Genomic DNA, 18,804 nt, shown 5'->3' on the forward strand with positions numbered 1-18,804 from the left:
TGTATATTACAGATTTGGATATAAGGTGAGACAGACTGAAGACCAAATTTGCAGAGGTTACTAAAATAGGAGGTATAAACAATTACATTTGAGAATCAAAGGAAACTACATGGAAATGCTAAGAAGATGGCAAAGTGGGCAAAAATGTGATCAATGGAATTCAACATCAGTAAAAACGAAGTGGTACATTTTGATTTTTTGGGGCAAAAGTTCAATAATGTTGAAAAGCAGGGGAGTTTGGACATTTAGCTTCCAGAAAGAAAACAAAACTAATGGAATACTGTGACTTGCAGCAAGAGATATGAGATAGGAATATAAAAAAATCAAGTTATGACTGTATGTCTATACAACACCTTTGTAAGACTACATTGGTAGTAGTGTGCAGCATTGGACCCCTATAGGAAGGATGTTGAGGTGTTAGGAAATACCACTGACTTAAATAATTGATATTGGGATTTGTGGGTATTAGAAATAAAATACAGGTTTAACTTAGTTTGTGTTACTGTATTTGTGTGCTAAGAAAGTGTAAAACTTTCAGTTAGCTTATGTTAAAAAGGTGCCTTCATGTCTGTGAGTTTTGGTTTCACTTTAAGCTGTGCTTGCACTGTAATTACAGGTTTATGACGTAAAAGCAATTATAGTGGTTAAAAAAAATCCAAATTGCTACTTAGCAACCACTAGCCCACACTGGAAATTCGAAGCACTTACGGTTCAGTTGGAACCAGGTATCTGAAAAGACAGCTCTCACAGAGACATATCAATGGAATAAGGCGTAGAATGAAAGTTCCAGGATTTAAAGCTCAGTTAGCTCCAGAAACTAGGGAATGAAAAGAGAAGTCTCAGAACACTTAAGTCAAAGGGACAAAAAAAACAGAACCTGAACAAAGTCCTGTTCATTGAAGTTTTAAAAAAGGAGCAGAGCGAGGCTTCCAGTTAGGATCTACAAGGTGCAGGTCTAATGAAATTAGCAAGAACCAGACATCTGAAGTAATCCTACAGTCGGTGACACCTTAGGGCAGCCTATGAAGCAACAGTGTTCTGTTTACATGGCTGCCCAAGAGATTGCATAGAAACTTGAATGCAATCTTGGGTAGCGTAGTACTGAAAGGATAGGTTGAAATCCTAGATGTGGATCCTTGATGAAAGCAACTGACAGAAAACCTTGTGCGGGAGATTTCAAAGTGTGTTCTTTGAGAGTGGAGTTTGGAAACACAACTGGAAGTCAGAGTTCCAGTGAGACCAGTTGATCACAATGTGGCAAACAACCGAGGGGCTTTGATGAGAAACTACAGAATTTGAATTGAGTGGCACCAATCACTTGTTTCAGAAGGTGGTGCATCTGACCAAATCTCGCCTATTGTCTAACTTTTTAAAATGCATTCGTTGGATGTGGGTGTCATTGACTTATCCAGCATTTATTGCCCAGGTAATTATTAGAGTTTTAATCCTAATTTTTACTGAATTCAAATTTCACCATCTGCCATGGTGGAATTCAAACCCCAATCCCCAGAGCATTACCTTGGGTCTTTGGATCACTAGCCTACTGACAATTATTACTATGCCACCACCTCCCCTTAACCCATGACTATGTACTTACTGAGAACATTAGAGTACAAGACACTTCATAACTTGTGTAATCCTTATGGGGGGGGGCTGTGTGTGTATCTGTGAATGTGTAGAAGAAGTGAAAGAGTAGTGTATTACAGTTAATCTTTTCTTGTTGAATAAATATTTTATTATTTTGTTAAAAGTTAAATCGGTAGTCCTGCAACTGTTCATCCACGTCTCTAAAAATATACAGAGGTTACGATGTATTGAGCCAGGATTCCGCTCTGGAATATGGCTGTCCAATAATAACATCAGCTGGAATGATAGCAGAAGCAAAGAGGATACAGCATAGAATCACAATGGCCCTGCCTGGTGTGAGGCAATACAAATAAGATGACAAAAATTGGGGCTGTTTATATTAGCTCAGAGGATACAAAAGGGCAATATGATAGAAATGCTTAAAATTATGATGGAATGTGACCATGGAAACAGATTATTTCCAGTGGTTGAATAATCCAAAATGAGGGAACATAGATACAAGATTAAATGTAAAAGGCTTAGGACAGGGTAGGCGAAACTTTTGTTTTTCCTTTTGGTGAGAGTCAAGAGATTGTGGAATGCAGTACCAGAGTTGTCAACTGAGCAAGTGTAAGTTAAATAGGTGGAATATGGGGATACAGCATGCAACTGGGATCAGGATTACTGCTCATGTGCAGGTTAAACACCAACATAGGCTGTTGTTGTTGTTGTTCATCTATCGTTATCGAGGAGGACCTCGACACCATTAGTCATTTTAAGGCTGGTTGCGGTGTGTCCAAAGATGACTGATCAGGCCAATTTGGGCACGGAATGTCCTGGCACACATTGGACAGATTTGTGTAGACACTATAGTTGTGGTGGTGGCTCTGAACTTGCGCAGCTCACGCTTAAGTTGTGCTTCAGCAATATAGCTTGCTCCGTAAGCTTGATAGCCTTTGCGGATGAGGCAGCGCTAAGTAGGGCGATTTTGTTCCAGCATTTCCCAGGTGGTCGTGTCTACGTCAAGCGACTTCAGGGAGGCCTTGAATATGTCTTTGACATGCTTCTTCTGCCTTCCAGCAGAGAGTTCCCCACAAAGAAGCTGCACAAAGTATGTGCTCGTCTGACATACGGATGACATGACCTGCCCACCAGGTCTGCGCTCTCATCAGCAGTGTGTGGGCTAATGGTACACTTGCTCTAGAGAGAACTTCAGTGTCTGGTACTTTGTCTTGCCATTTGATGTATAATATTCTGCGAAGACAAGTCATGTGGAAATGATTGAACTGTCTTGCATGCCTTCAATACACAGTCCACGTTTCACAGGCATACAGGAGGGTAGTGAGTACCACTATGCTGTCGACCTTCAGTTTTGTTGCTGGGATGATTCCTCGACATTCCCATACAGTGGAGCACAGTCTACCGAAAGCAGAACTTGCCTTTGCTATTCTGCAGTTAACTTCTGTATCAATAGTCATTGCTGCCAAGGTAAGCGAACTGGTCCACTGCCTGTAGTTTCTGCCCTTTGATTGTGATTATGGGTTCTGTGTACGGTGCATGAGGAGCAGGCTGGTGCATGACTTCGGTCTTTTTAATGTTGATGGCGAGTCCAAAGTTGTCACAAGCCGTGGAAAATTTGTCCATACTGACTTGCATCTCTGACTCTGAGCCAGTATACAAGGCGCAGTCATCGGCAAACAGGAAGTCTCTCAGAACAGTCTCCTTCACTTTGGTAATAGCTTGAAGTCTCCACAGATTGAAGAGCTTCCTATCCGCTCTGTACTTGAAGCTGATTCCAGCAACACTGTCCTGGAAGGCATCATTCAGCATGGCAGCAAACATCATGCTGAACAGTGTAGGTGCGAGCACACAACCCTGTTTGACATCACTGGTGACTGGGAATGTCTCAGAGGATTTTCTACCATCTAGTACTCTGGCCAACGTGCCATCATGGAACTGGCATATCACCTGAACGAATCTGGGGGGGCAACCGAACTTTGACATGATCCTCCACAGGCCTTGTCGGCTTACAGCATCAAAGGCTTTCGCGAGGTCAACAAAGGTTGTGTAGGGCTCACGATTCTGCTGCTAACACTTCTCCTGAAGTTGGCACGCAGCAAAAATCATGTCAATAGTTCCACAACCTTTGTCGAAGCCACACTGTGACTTTGGAAGCAGGCCCAGCTCCAGGTGAGTGACCAGGCAATTTAGCAGGAGTCTTGCAAGGGTTTTTCCTGTGGAGAGCAGCAAGATTCCATACTTGCCGATTGCCCTTCCTCTTGTAGAGGTGTATGATGGAAGCATCTTCAAGTTCCCGAAGAATGGATCCTTGCTTCCAAAAGGACTGGAACAACTCAGTGAGCTTCTCGATAAGTACAAGACTAGCAGCTTTGTAGATCTCTGCAGCTACGGCATCTGCCCCTGGGGCTTTGCCACTGGATAGCTGGCTGACAGCTTTCATGACTTTGGCTATTACCGGTGGGTCATCCATGGCGCTGTTGGTATCAACCTGGGAAATCCTGCCTATTGCCTCATCGTTAATACATGACGGTCGGTTGCGAAAGGCTTCAAAGTGATCAGTCCATCTCTGCAGGATCTGAGCTCTCTCTGTAATGAGAGTTGTACCATCTGTACTCAGGCGGGGGGGGGGAAGGAAACCCCCTGAGAGATTGAGGTCCGTAGAGAGTGTCGAGAGCTTCATAGAACCGTTTCAAGTCGTTTCTGTCAGCGTATCCCTGTATTTCATCTGCCTTCGCGCTCAGCCAGGCATCCTGCATTTTACGCAGTTTCTTCTGGACGGTCCTGCAAGCACTGGTAAAAGCATTTTTCTTGGCAGCTGATGATGGGTCATTCTGACAGGGATGATGCAAACGGTGCTTTTCAATAAATACAGCCTGTATCTCCTCATCATTCTCATCAAACCAGTCATGCTGCTTGCGGGTAGAGGGCATGAGCATCTTCAGTGCAGATGTATGGACAGCATCCCTGAAGCATTCCCAGTCGTCCTCAGCACTGCCTGCAAGATGTATGTCAGCAAGCTTGATTTCTAACTTTTTAGCCAGTGCTGAAGCAATGCTGGAGTTCTTTAGCTTGGCCACATTGATTCTTTTCATAACCTTGCTTCCTTGTGGTTGCCTCTTGGGTCTGATGCGGAGCCTCATTTTGGAGGCACTGTGATCCATCCAGCAGTCAGGACCACACATGGCCTTGGTCACTCTGACATCCTTCCTGTCTTTCCTCCTGCCAATGACACAGTCGATAAGATACCAATGCTTACAGCGGGGGTGCATCCAGGTGGTCTTGTTACAGGTAGGCAGACGGAAGGTTGTGTTGGTGATGAGGAGGTCATGTGCTGCACAGGTCTTCAGTAAGAGTAGGCTGTTACTGTTACACTTGCCCACTCCACGCCTCCCAATGACTCCCTGCCAGATTGCAGAGTCAAACCCTACTCTTGCACTGAAATCGCCAAGCAAGGTCAGCTTCTTGGTACTGCTCATTGCTAATAGTAGGGCATCTAGTTCTTCGTAGAACTTGTCTTTCATCTCGTCCAGGTTGTTCATTGTGAGGGCATAGGTGCTGATCAGGGTGGCTTGACTTCTGTTCTATAGCGGAAGCTGTAATAAGCCATAAGCCAGTAGTTCACACCCTTGGGTAGACTATCAAGTTTCCAAACAAGGTGACTCCTGACGGTGAATCCAACTCCAGCATCACGACGCTCATTGCTGCTGCGACCGCTCCAGAAAAAAGTGTATCCACCTCCAGTTTCAGTCAACTGACCTACCTTGGCAAGACGAGTTTCGCTCAGGGCTGCAATATCAATGTTGTATCTTGCAAGCTCTCTGGCCTGTCTGCTGTAGGGTTGTCCAAAAGCGTGCGCACGTTTCAAGTGCCAATGGTGAGCGGTGTCACCTTGTGTTTTATTTTGTTTGTTCGACCGCAAGATGGGATCCCAGCCAGACGCGGTAAACTGGCCAGGGTGTAGTGAAGCAGGCAAGGTTTAGGGCACCTTTTCTAGCCCCTTCCTCATTCTAGAGGTGAGCAGTGCGTTCCTGAAGAGGACTGCTCAGTCACCCAGGTAGGTGCCAAGTTTCACTGCTGCTTCGGTCAGCAGAAAACGACCATTAGACCTGAGACGCCTGTGTGCAGCTCCCAGTGTATCCACACCTGCTGCTTTGTCGCCTACCCATTGCCACAGGACTTCAAGGGTTGAACAGGACATTGATGACGATGATGATGATGGTGTCGAGACCAGCGCTTGATTTGGATTAAAGTAAGGGAGAGTCGCGCAGCATCAGCCTCACTCTCTCTTCCCAATTCCCATTTAATCCAGCGGCAAGTGAAGGGTCAAGACGGCTGGAGATGAGACCACGACGTCTTCTGTGTCTTGTCCTGCTCTTCGTGTTCCATGACACTTGCAGAGACCACCTTCTTGACTGTTGGACCTTCCATTAGTCTCGCCCACTCAATCTGCCGGAGTCTGTTTTCATGCGCTGGGATAGACATCTCCCTATCTCACCGAAGCTTGAGACCTATTGGCTACCCTCGTCTGGTTTACCCGGCCTGTCGAAGCCATTGCCCGTGGTGTGGCCACTGTTGCATGCAAACAGCTACGGGGAGCCACTGTGAGAGGCTGAGTGCCAGGTGGGGACAAAGGGTGGACAAACCACTCTGAAAGGACACAACATGTTCCCCCACCAGAGGTACTACCCCTCCCTGACACCCCATACACTCCCACCAATACAGATTGATAGGGTTGAATAGCATGCTTCCATATTACAATTTCTATCTAATTCTAAGCATCTCTTTTCTTTCTGAAGTTTACTGGGTGGATGGAAGTAGGGCTTTGATTTGTTGATTAGCCTTGCAACACTCACAAATGTTTACCCAGGGTAAGTTGGTAACAATGGCAGATGGAGTGTCAAAAGTTAGAATTGGTAAAAATCCAAAAGATGGGAGTGAATTTCACATTTATGTTCTAAAAGGTGAGCTCATGCAATAGTTATTAAGAGGAGCATCTCAGACGGTTAGTTCAGATAAAGGAAGAAGAAAAGAAAAAGACACTGGGATTTTAATACCTATAGCATGTTTTGCAGTGAAAGAACTAGTTCGCCATTGGCTCGTGGCGGTATCTTCCAGTCCCGTTGCTGTCAATGGGGTTTCCCATTGTTTGCACCCTCCACTGCCAGAAACTCATGCCTGGTACAACAGAGGCATGTTTACCCTATGGCTGTTTTGAGACTGCAACCCATATAGCAGGAAGTTGTGTCCACTCCCAAAAAACTGCCCAGAGAAAGTCTGTTTAACATCAACTATGTTTTTAGCATTGGTATTTGCATTACAACACTGCGCTTTTTAGGATATTATGCTAACTAAATTTAAAACTTGGTTCTTTTTGTTCTAAACGTTGCTGAGCTGATCATGGCCATAAGCTCAAGAATTTCCGTCTTTAATCCTATAGTTATCTCCTCTCCATTAAAATGCTTTTTAAAACTCACCTCTTTGACCAAGCTTCTGTTCAACTATCCTAATATTCTCTCCTTTGGCTCAATGCCACAGAATCACAAAATTGTTATAGCGCAGAAGGAGGTCATTTGGCCCATCTTGTCTCCGTCGGTTCTCCAAACAAGTATTATGACTTACTATCATTTCCCTGCACATTGCTCGAATAGAAACAATCATCCAATGCCCTCTTGAATGCCTGAACTGAACCTGCCTCCACCACACTCCATGAACTGCATTCCAAACCTGGACCACTCATGTGAAAAGTTTTTTCTCGCATCACATTTGCTTCTTTTGCAAATCATTTTAAATGTGCACTCTCTCGTTCTTGATCCTTTTAGGAAGGGGCACCATTTCTCCCAACTGACTCAGTCCAGCCCCTCGTGATTTTGAACTGTCATATTTCCCCTCAGCCTTCTTCTGTCCAGGGATAATAGTCCCAGCCTCTCCAATCTATCCAAATAACTGAAGTTTTTCATATTTTTTTGTAAACCTCTTCTGCACACTCTCCAATGTATTTACGTCCTTCATATAGTGTGGCACCCAGACTGTACACAATAGTCCAGCTACTGTTTTGTATAAGATCAGCATAACCCCCTTGCTCTTGTACTCTATGCCCCTATTAATAAAGCCCAAATACTAATGCACTATTCAATGCTCTCACCACCAATAATCTATGCAAATATACATCCAGGTTCCTCTGCTCCTGCACCCTTTTAGAATTTTGCACCTGATCTTATATTGTCTCGCCACATTCTACCAAAATGAACCACGTTAACATTTATACATCAAGTGTCTTGAGATGTTTTAATGCATTGTATATATTGTTATTTCCCTATTCAATCATTACCCCAGACCTCTGAGCCAAAAATCCTTAACAAAGTCACTGAAAATGAGCTGGATTATAGTTTAAAAAATGTATTGTGTCACAAGTAGGCTTATATTAACACTGTAATGAAGTTACTGTAAAAATCCCCTAGTCGCCACAGTCCGGCACCTGTTCAGGTACAATTTAGTATTGCCAATGCACCTAACCAGTAGATCTTTCAGACTGTGGGAGGAAACTGGAGCACCCGGAGGAAACCAACATAGACACGGGGAGAACGTGCAGACTTCGCACAGCGAACCAAGCCGAGAATCAAACCCGGGTTGCTGGCGCTGTGAGACAGCAGTGCTAACCACTGTGCCACCAGGATTATAGGGTTAAATGAGTACACTTTATAAAGATATTTGACAACCACTGACCTCCCTATACACAGTGATAGAAGCACCTTAAGCTGCTGCCAGGGTCACAGATACAAATAAACCTCCCTGGAGCACAATTAAGCCTGTATGGTAAATAGTAAACACGAGATTGTGCCAGATACAATAAAGTCCACAGACTCTGTCCCAGATCCTCCAGTTCCACCCCAGAGACTGAGTCTCTCCAGAATGTCCAGCTCTCCTTCCTCAGAACCTCTGGAGCCTTAAACTCCGGCCCATCCGCTCTGTCTCTCCGCCGTCTCCATTCTTCAGCCTCCTCTACATTTCACTGAGACCAAACCTTATCTCAACCATGTCAACTATCAGCCGGAGCACAAGAACCACTTCTAAAATTTCACCCTCCCCTCCATCCCATCGACAAACCCCGACAGACTTACCACATTCCCGGCGCTGCTCCTCTCCTCCGACAGTACAAACAAAACTGGCCAACCTCCAGGTACAGCGCCACCCACCGACCGGGAGGTCCACGGCGCCACCCACCGACCACTGACCTGAAAGATCACAGCGCCGCCTACTAATCCGGAGGATCACAGCGCCATCTGCTAATTCGGAGGATACAGTAAGAAGTCTCACAACGTCATGATGTAGAGATGCCGGCGTTGGACTCGAGTGAACACAGTAAGAACTCTCACAACACCAGGTTAAAGTCCAACCAGTTTATTTGATAGTAATCTCACAAGCTTTTGGAAATGCTGTTCCTTTCGTCAGGTGTGTGGAAGGTTCTGATCAGAGAAGGGCATATAAAGACACACATAGTTTACAGAATACTGATTAGAGTAAGTGTTGACAGCTAACCTGCTATTCAAGTCTTAAAGGTGCAGACAATGTGAGTGGAGATAGCATGAGCATAGGTTAAAGAGATGTGTATTGTCTCCAGACAGGATAGTTAGTGAGATTTTGCAAGCCCAGGCAAGTCATGGGGGTTACAGATAGTATGACATGAACCCAAGATTCCACTTGAGGCCGCCCTCATGTGTGCGGAACTTAGCTATCAGTCTCTGCTCAGCGATTCTGCGTTGTTGTGTCATGAAGGCCACCTTGGAGAACACTTGCCTGAAGATCAGAGGCTGAATGCCCCTGATTGAAGTGTTCCCCACCAGGAAGAGAACACTCTTGCCTGGTGATTGTCAAGCAATGTTCATTCATGTGTTGTCATAGTGTCTGTATGGTCTCCCCAATGTGCCATGTCTCAGGCCATCCTTTCCTGCAGCGTATCAGATAGACAACATTGGCCAAATTGCAAGAATACGTACCGTGTACCTGGTGGATGGCATTCTCATGTGAGATGATGGCATGTGTGTTAATGATCCGGCATATTTTGCAGAGGTTGCTGTGGAAGGGTTGTGTGGTGTCGTGGTCATTGTTCTCCTAAAGGCTGGGTAGTTTGCTGCAGACAATGGTCTGTTTAAGGTTGTGCAGTTGTTTGAAGGCAAGATTCAGAGGATCATTATAATGAGATAATTTGGAGGATCACAGCACCACCGACAAATTCAGAGGATCACAAGACCATCCACTGACTGGAAGCATCACAGTGCTGCCCACTGACCCAGGTGGGGAGGGGTCACAGGATCACTCACTCACCTAGAGGATCACAGTGCCACCACTGTCCCAGAGGATCGCAGCTTGGTATGGCTCCTGCTCCACCCAAGACCACAGGAAGCTACAAAAGGTGGTAAATATAGCCCAATCCGTCACACAAATCAGTCTCCCATCCATTGACTCTATCTACACTGCCCGCTGCCTTGGCAAAGCAACCAGCATAATTCAGGACCCCACACACCTCGGACATTCTCTCTTCCACCTTCTTTTTTTCAGGAAAAAGAAACAAAAGTCTGAGGTCACGTACCGACCAACTCAAGAACAGTTTCTTCCCTGCTGCTGTCAGACTTTTGAATGGACCTGCCTTGCATAAAATTGGTCTTTCTCTACACCCTAGCTATGACTGTAACACTACATTCTGCACTCGTTTCCTTCTATGAACGGTATGCTGTGTCTGTATTGCGCATGAGAAACTGTATACTAATACATGTGACAATAATAAATCAAATCAAACTTGGAGGATTTGGAGCCCTACCCATTGATTGGAGGATTGCAACACAACCTACCAACCACTGAAAGTCACACAGTCATTATCAATGTAGTGTGTCTTTTTTCATTGTAAATAGCAAAACTAACCTGAGATATTGAGATGCTTCTGGATCTTCATGCCCTTGCAGGGGCCAGGGGCATAGAACATAGAACACTGCAGCACAAACAGGCCCTTCGGCCCACGAGTTGCGCCGATCACATCAACACCTACCAATCCATAGACCTATCTATAACCCCCAATCCCACTAAATCCCATATACTCATCCAGAAGTCTTTTAAAAGACCCCAACGAGTTCACTTCCACCACCACTGACGGCAGCCAATTCCATTCACTCACCACCCTCTGAGTGAAAAACTTACCCCTAACATCACTTCTGTACTTGCCTCCCCGCACCTTAAATCTGTGTCCTCTTGTAGCGACCATTTCAACCCGGGGAAATAGCCTCTGAGAATCAACCCTATCTATTCCTCTCAACATTTTATAAACCTCTATCAGGTCGCCTCTCAACCTTCGTCTCTCCAGGGAGAAGAGTCCCAGCTCCCTCAACCTATCTTCATTAGGCATGCCTCCCAATCCAGGCAACATCCTTGTAAATCTCCTCTGTACCCTTTCAATAGCTTCTACGTCTTTCCTATAGTGAGGTGACCAGAACTGCGCACAGTACTCCAAGTGAGGCCTGACACGGGTCTTATAAAGGGCATAGATCTTAATGTTTAGGTTTGACATAAGATTGTGGTCAGAAGTTATCCTCCTGACTTGGAAATACATCGCCACCTCTGGGTCAAAATCCTGGAATTCCTTCCCTAACAGCACTGTGACTGTACGTACACCTCAAGAACTGCAGCAGTTCAATAAAGCAGCTCACCACTAAGGGCGATTAGGGATGCACAATGTACAGGCCTAGCCAGCGACACCCACATCCCAGAATTGAATTTTAACATGCAATTAGTGCTACACATTGCTTTTGTTATACGCACTCCGTCTTCACATGTTATCTCCATCCTCAACGTATCATATTGCTACCCTCACCATTTTTTTAACCTTCGATATTACTGGATTTCTTTCTGTTCACATTTGTATGTGTTTTCACTGAGACCAGTAAGAACTCACCACATGCAGCACTCTCTCTTTACGGAACTGGCAGTGATGCCAATAATGGCGTGTGGTCCAAAACAATTGTAAAATGCTGACCATAAATGTACTGATGAAAATTTTTGACTCCATATGTGACCACCAAGCTTTTATTATAAATTTGGGAATTCTTTTTCCCCTCACATCAAACATTCTTGAGACAAAAGCAATTGGCATTTCCGTTCCATTGGGAATTCTATGGACAAATCTGCTCCCATTTCATACTGTAATGTATCGCAAGTCACAGACAAGGGCTTGGTTGGATCACAGTGCACCAATAACAGTGACAAGTGCAGAGTCTATTTGATTTTTGTGAATGGCCAGTTCTGGTTTTCTCCCCCCTGTCACTAATGTTTGTTTGGCAATTGGTGGGCTGGGGCTAACATGGTAGATACATTTTGTAGAAATCTACCATTCCAAGAAAGGACTTTAATTTGAGACATTTGATCTGCCTGTTGCCCAAATTGGCATGATGTAAAAGTTGAATACCCCTTACAAAGAAACAAAGGCATAGAATCATTACACCATCCTCTTTTAAAAACAAAGAAAAAGTGGCTTCATTTTTCAATACCTCTTGTTTTCACATTAGCACTCCATAAGATTATACATACACTTTTTATTACATCCAAGATTATTGCCCAGTTGTTATTTTCCAACATGAACATTCCTTCCTCTATCAAAGAGACGAAAAAGCATCTGCAATCACATCTCTCTTCCTGCTTTGACACTGTTGTTCAGCTGCTGCTTCTGTCTTTTCAGAAGCCTCCTGTTTTTAATCTTGCTTTGATTCCAAATCCAAGCCCGATTCTATTGTAATGATTGTAAAGATTGTAAATCATTTCTGGTAATGTCCTCAGAGAGCTGGACAAGATCTGGAGGTTACAACTTTACATTGAATACAAACTGACACAAACCAAGTCAGATTTACTTTTTAATTTGCTTCACAGGCTCCAACCAGTTCTTTGAGGAATGTCAAATTAGAATTATCTGAATTTGTTTCTTCACTGAGTAGCAAACTCATCCTCCATCTGGTTTCCTTCCCTATCAAAATACTGTTTTAGTATATTAACATGGCACAGTTTTCCTTCCATCTGGCACTTTTAAAATCAAATAATTCATCAATTTTCCTTCAACTTGATAAGGCCCACTAAACCTCCTTTTTAATGACCCACCTACCACTGGTAATAATATTTATCCCCATGAACAGAACTGTTTTATTTTTTGTTTGCTTCTTTCTCATCACATGATGTCCACTTTTAAATAGCATCTGGCCAACTCACCAGATCTATTTAACCTCTCCCTAAAATTTAACTGTTCAGTAATGTAGTCTCTGAATGCTGACTCAGTATTTTCTCTGATCAATTTAAATGGTCCTCTTACCTCATGACCAAAAAAATCAATTCAAATGGACTGACTTTAGTTGATTTATTAGGTGCATCCCTGACTGCAAAATGAAGGGATGGAATTCACTTAACCTCTAACTATACAGCTTCAACATTTGATGCTGCTATTCCAGTGATCCTGGATAGTACACAGTTGATTTAATTGCTTTACTCCATAACTTCCCTGAATAATTTTGACGCAAAATTTGATCCTTGATTGGATTGGGTTTCTGTGAGTAGCCTCCATCTGGTAAAAATTTAGATAACTCTTCTACAATTTTTACTTTAAAGCAGGATTCTGACTTTGGCATTCAGTCATAATCCCATAGATGGTAGCTTTGCACCATTGGCTCCTCAGCCAAGCATGTGGTTCCTCTCGTACTGAGCCGGATTACTATTGCAACAATGTGTGTCATCAATAGGGTACTCACCTGCCTCACAATAGTCTAATGCCAGCTCATGTTCCCCATTAGTGGTTGAGCAATCCAACACTTGGTGAATTCTGCTCCACAATAGGAAGAGCAACAAGGGATCTTAAAGCATTGTTGCTATGAACTGTTGGTTGCCACAGGCCAGTTATTCCTGCGGTAACTTTTCTGACACCTCCTGCTTAAAACTCAAAAAGGTCAGAAGGATTGACTAGTACATAATGGAATTGCCTCTGGAAATCTAATAGATACATCCATTATGGTCAACAAATATGGATTCACACTTCTTGTTTTAGGAAGGGGCCCCACACAATTAGGACCCTCATAAAAAGGTTCCTCAAATGCTGGAATGGGTATTAATGCTAGTTTTATCAGCACTTGAGGTTTTTCTATTATCTGACAAAATTCTGATACATTTTACTGCAGTTCTGGCCAATTAAACTTTGTATTTTCATTCAAGTTTGCCTTACTCCCAAGTGACCTCCTATTTACAGGTCCAGGCAGTGGGCGATTGAGGGGGCCATCCATCCTCACTGTCTGCCCCTCTACCACGGTTACATTCACAGTCTCTGGAGAGGGGGCATGCAGTGTTCACAGGTGCAGTTGACGCCTTCTGCACCCATTAGGCACTGCAGGAGCTGGGGTGCATTAACAACCCTAATAATCACATTTTAATTTGATGTTTTCAAGTTTCCTTTGTACTTTGATTTTGGTTCAGGCTGTTCCCCTTCCTTTTGGGGAGCTGCCTCTTTTACTTTGTCCTGATTTAACTTGAGTTTTTTTTGGTTTGACCTTAAGAGGCCAAGTGACCTCCTACTGGAACATTAAGCGCTTCCTATAATACTTCCTTTCTATAACCCACAGGTAATATAACTTGATAAACTTTTGCCCATTTTTCATCTGCCTGAAAAGATCTCTACTTTCTCATTATAAGACAAATTTTTAACGTAACAACACTATGACAGAAGCTCATTCTTCTTGTGTATGCTTACTGATGCAAATCTCTACATCTTTGCAGTAATTCTGTCAACTTTCCTGACAAAGAATATTCACTTCATCCTCCACCTGTTCTTGCTCTATCAACCATCTGGTCAGAAATGGTTCCTGATAACTGAACACAAGTTTCTTTATCTTTATTCTAATTTCTCCCCATCTCAACTTGGAGCTGTGTGATCTTGTTACTACACAGGCAGTAGAAATCCCAGGATATGCTTCCTGTAACACCTTAAGTTGTTTAATTTTCCACTGACTTTACAACCACAGTAGGCATCACTTGCATCTGTGATCCAGCTATATCATTACCCAGGATAAACTATCTCTGCTTTTTACTGGCCTCTCCAATCTTACATTACATAATGGAACACTACTGTTTTCACCATGAATTCCATGTACTTCCACCTTGTGGCAAAATTTCTTCTGGATAAATCTTCTCATCTCTTACCATTAAATATTGGCTTTCTCTCGTATCGCTCAAGATCTTAACTTCTTTACCAACCCCTTCTGATATACACAAGTAAATGTTACCCACCTAAATAAATTCTTGAGATCTGGCAATTGCTGAACAACCAATACATTCTTTTGCATCTCTATGTTCAACCATGGTTTCCTTTACTACTTTAACAAACCTGACTGGCTATGCTGTTTTACCACATCTTGTCTTCCTAGTGCTTTTAAGCTAACACAGACTTAGTGTGTCCAACTTTATTACAATGAAAACATCTGAAGCTTTTTATTTCTCTTTCACCCTCATGTTTCCCTTTTAACCCAAGGTAAACTATCCATACTGTTGCTTTTATCACCTGATGATTTATTTTCCCCACTTTCTATCCTTCAGAGATTGAAATTTTTGTCAAAACTCAAACCTTGATTTATGATGTAATTCAATCATCTGCCAATCTCAGTTGTAACACCTTGAGTTTTCACTCTTTGGGAAGTGAATTTAACTCCTCCAAAATGACCATTTCCCTAAAAGCGAGATAACTGGTTTACTTTCAGTGCTTTTATTCATTCGTGGGGCATGAGCATCGCTAGCTGATCAGCATTTATTGACTAGTTGCATCCCAGTTGCCCAAGGGCAGCTGAGAGTCAACCACATTGCTGTGGCTGAAGTCACACGTGGACCAGACTAATTAAGGACAGCAGATTTCATCCCCTAAAAGGGTATTAGCAAACCAGATGGGTTTTTTTTCCCAACGTGGTCATCTCGATCATGATTCTTAATTCTGAATTCAAATTCCACCATCTGATGCAGCAGAATTCAAACTTGGGTCCCCAGAACATTAGTTGAGTTTCTAGATTAATAGTCCAGTGATAATACCACTGAACCGTTGCCTCCCCTCTCCCCCAATAATTTTGTTTGAGTCAACAATACCCACATGGTCTGACCCTTTTACTTGTTGTTACTTTTTCCAAAGGAAATGAAAATGGCTTCTATATCCTTGTCAAATCTTGGCAGCAATTGAAATATTTATTCAGATATTCCTCTATGATAAAGTGAGAGAATCAACCTATCCTCATCACTGCTCCCAGTTCTTACCTTTGCTTCTGCTAGTTTAAGTAGACATTTGCTTTTCAGTTCCAGTTTCCGAAGTTCAAAAACTCTTGTTCCACCAGGGCTATTCTCTCCCCTTTTTTGTTCTGTCCCCAATATTGTTCAAGTACAATATCAGAAACCAAGTTATATTTAGAGTGGAACCCAACTATTTGCTATTTATGCAAGGATAAAAGGTGTTGCACTCCAGATGTGATTCCATTGACACTAGGAAACTTAAACTTAATACAGTTTAATTGTCACCAATTGACCAATACGCAAACCTGACAAGGTACAGTTAACTGCTGACCTATCCCTATGATTTCCAATTCAAGCAATATTCCTCAGACTTAAAATCCCTCTTAGTTAGCAAACCACAGATTTAATATGCTTGAATTTGTTCAAAAGGTTCTAGGACTGTTAGTCTCTCTTCAGAGGTGTTGTCTTCTGACAGCGGAGAACAGAAGCCTGGGAGAGAACAAGAGACAGAAAAAGGTATCTCTTGCATCTTTCAGGAGCAGGCAGAAAACTGACTTTTAGAATGAGGAAAAACTAAGCCTTCCAAAAAGGAAACAAAACCAGGAACAGGCTGTTCAAGCCTGCACTGACCATGGTGCCCAACTGAACTAAAACCTCTGTCCTTCCAGGGACCATATCCCTCTATTCCCATCCTATTCATGTACCAACCCCCCTGCACCCACCACCCTCTAAACAAAAACTTAAACCATGCCCCTCACCTATGATCCCTAGTAACTGATTCTGCCAAGCTGGGAAAAACCTTCTGACAATCCACCCTGTCCATGCCCCTCAGTATTGTAGGCATTTCAGGTACCCCCTTAATCTCCGTGTTAGAATGAGAACAAACCAAGTTTCTCTAACCTCTCATAGCTAGTGCCCTCCATACCAGGCAACATCCTGGTAAATCTTTTCAGTACCCTCTCCAAAGCCTCCAAGTCCTTCTGGTAGTGTGGTGACCAGAATTGAACACTACATTCCAAGTGCAGTTGAACTAAGGTTATATAAAACTGCAACACGACTTGCCAATTTTTAAACTCAATGCTCCAGCTGATGAAGGCAAGCATGTCTTATGCCTTCTTGACTACCTTCTCCACCTGCATTACCACTTTGGTGACTTGTGTACCTGTACACCCAGATCCCTCTGCCTATCAATATTCCCAGTAAGTCTCACAATACCAGGGTAAAGTCCAACAGGTTTATTTGATAGCACAAGCCACTAGCTTTTGGAGCATTGCCCCTTCATCAGGTAAGTGGGAGTTCTGTTCACAAACAGGGCATATAAAGACAAACTCAATTTACAAAATAATGGTTGGAATGTGAGTCTTTACTGATAATCAAGTCTTAAAAAGGTACAGGTGATGATGGAGAGAGCATTAAGCACAGGTTCCGCACAACACTCTCTCCACTCATGTACTTTTAAAGACTTTATTACCTGTAAAGACTTACATTCCAACCATTTTGTAAATTGAGTTTGTCTCTATATGCCCTGTTTGTGAACTGAAATCTCACTTGGAAAGACAGAGATTGAGGGGGGACATGATAGAGGTATATAAGATACTGAAGGGAATAGATAGAGTTAATAGTGAGAGACTGCTCCCTAGACTGGGTACAAATACGAGAGGTCATGATTTAAGGGTGAGGGGGGAGAGGTATAATTTGGAAGTGAGAGGAAGGTTCTTTACGCAGAGAGTTGTGGGGGTATGGAACGCGCTACCGAGTAGGGTGGTGGAGGCAGGAACGTTGGACTCGTTTAAGGTTCAGTCAGATAGACTGGCTAAGTTAGGGGTTCCATTCGTAGACACGCAGGGTAGAATAGGTGTAGGGTGATGCGGCAGCGTGGGCTCGTTGGGCCGAAGGGCCTGTTTCCCATGCTGGGTTGTTTTTTGTTCTTACCTGATGAAGCAGCAGCGCTCTGAAAGCTAGTGGCTTGTGCTACTAAATAAACCTGTTGGACTTTAGCCTGGTGTTGTCAGACTTCTTACTGTGTTTACCCCAGTCCAAAGCCGCCATTCTCCACATCATATCAATATTCCCTGCAAGCTTAGCATGACTTGTCTCAATCAAAACCCTTAGAAAACCCAAGGAAAAGTCAAGTAAACAAATGCATTAGTTTTTCTGACAAACGCACCAGCAGCTAAAACTATCCTGCATTCTCAATATTTGAGCTGCCTGCTGCCCAGATAATTTAAAATTCAGCTTTATTTTAAATAGTGCCAATTTATGTTACAAGAAATATATTTCTTAAAGACACACCACACTTTGTAAAGACAGATGCTAAGTACTCATAGTACTCATTTAATACCTCCACTATTTCTCCTGTCTTTATGTGCCTACCCCCTCCTTTTCTTTAAAATCCTTAATTGGCAATACACTTTTTAACCATCCTTTTTATATTTATAGAAGATTTTGAATTCCTTTTTAATGACCCTGACCAGTGGTTTAGAGTCAGATTTACAGCATGGAAACAGGCCCTTCAGCCCAACTTGTCCATGCCGCCTTTTCTTTTTTTTTAAAAGCCCTTAAGCTAATCCCAATTGCCCGCATTTGGCCCATATTCGTCTATATCCATTGTATCCATGTACCTAAATGTTTTTTAAAAGATAATTGTACCTGCTTTCACTACCACCACCTCTGGCAGCTTGTTCTAGACAACATCCTCTGAAAAAAATGGCCCACTGGACACTTTTGTATCTCTCCCCTCACACCTTAAACTTATGTCCTCTTTTAGACCCCCTTACCTTTTAGGAAAAGATATTGACTATCTACATTGTCTATGCTCCTCATTATTTTGTAGATCTCTGAAAGGTCACCCCTCAGCCTCCTACACACCAGGGAAAAACGTTCCAGTCTATCCAGCCTCTCCTTATAACTCAATCCAAGTCCCAGTAGCATCCTAGT

General features: G+C 43.1%; 1 protein-coding gene across 4 annotated transcripts in view; it reads right to left on the reverse strand.

The window, feature by feature from the left end:
• taf1 (TAF1 RNA polymerase II, TATA box binding protein (TBP)-associated factor) overlaps positions 1–8,775 on the reverse strand; it is a 152,246-nt gene extending 143,471 nt beyond the window's left edge. For 3 of the 4 annotated variants that reach the window (XM_080187541.1, XM_080187538.1, XM_080187540.1), the window contains exon 1: positions 8,706–8,775. The gene's annotated coding sequence lies outside the window, so the exon portion shown is untranslated. Of the gene's footprint in view, positions 1–708; positions 818–8,705 lie in introns of those variants that run through there. The other variant, XM_080187539.1, reaches the window with a different exon arrangement.
• Between the last annotated feature and the right edge of the window lie 10,029 nt (positions 8,776–18,804).

The sequence above is a fragment of the Carcharhinus amblyrhynchos genome, chromosome 4, assembly GCF_965287045.1.
Source record: "Carcharhinus amblyrhynchos chromosome 4, sCarAmb.v2.hapA, whole genome shotgun sequence".
Classification (NCBI taxonomy): domain Eukaryota; kingdom Metazoa; phylum Chordata; class Chondrichthyes; order Carcharhiniformes; family Carcharhinidae; genus Carcharhinus; species Carcharhinus amblyrhynchos.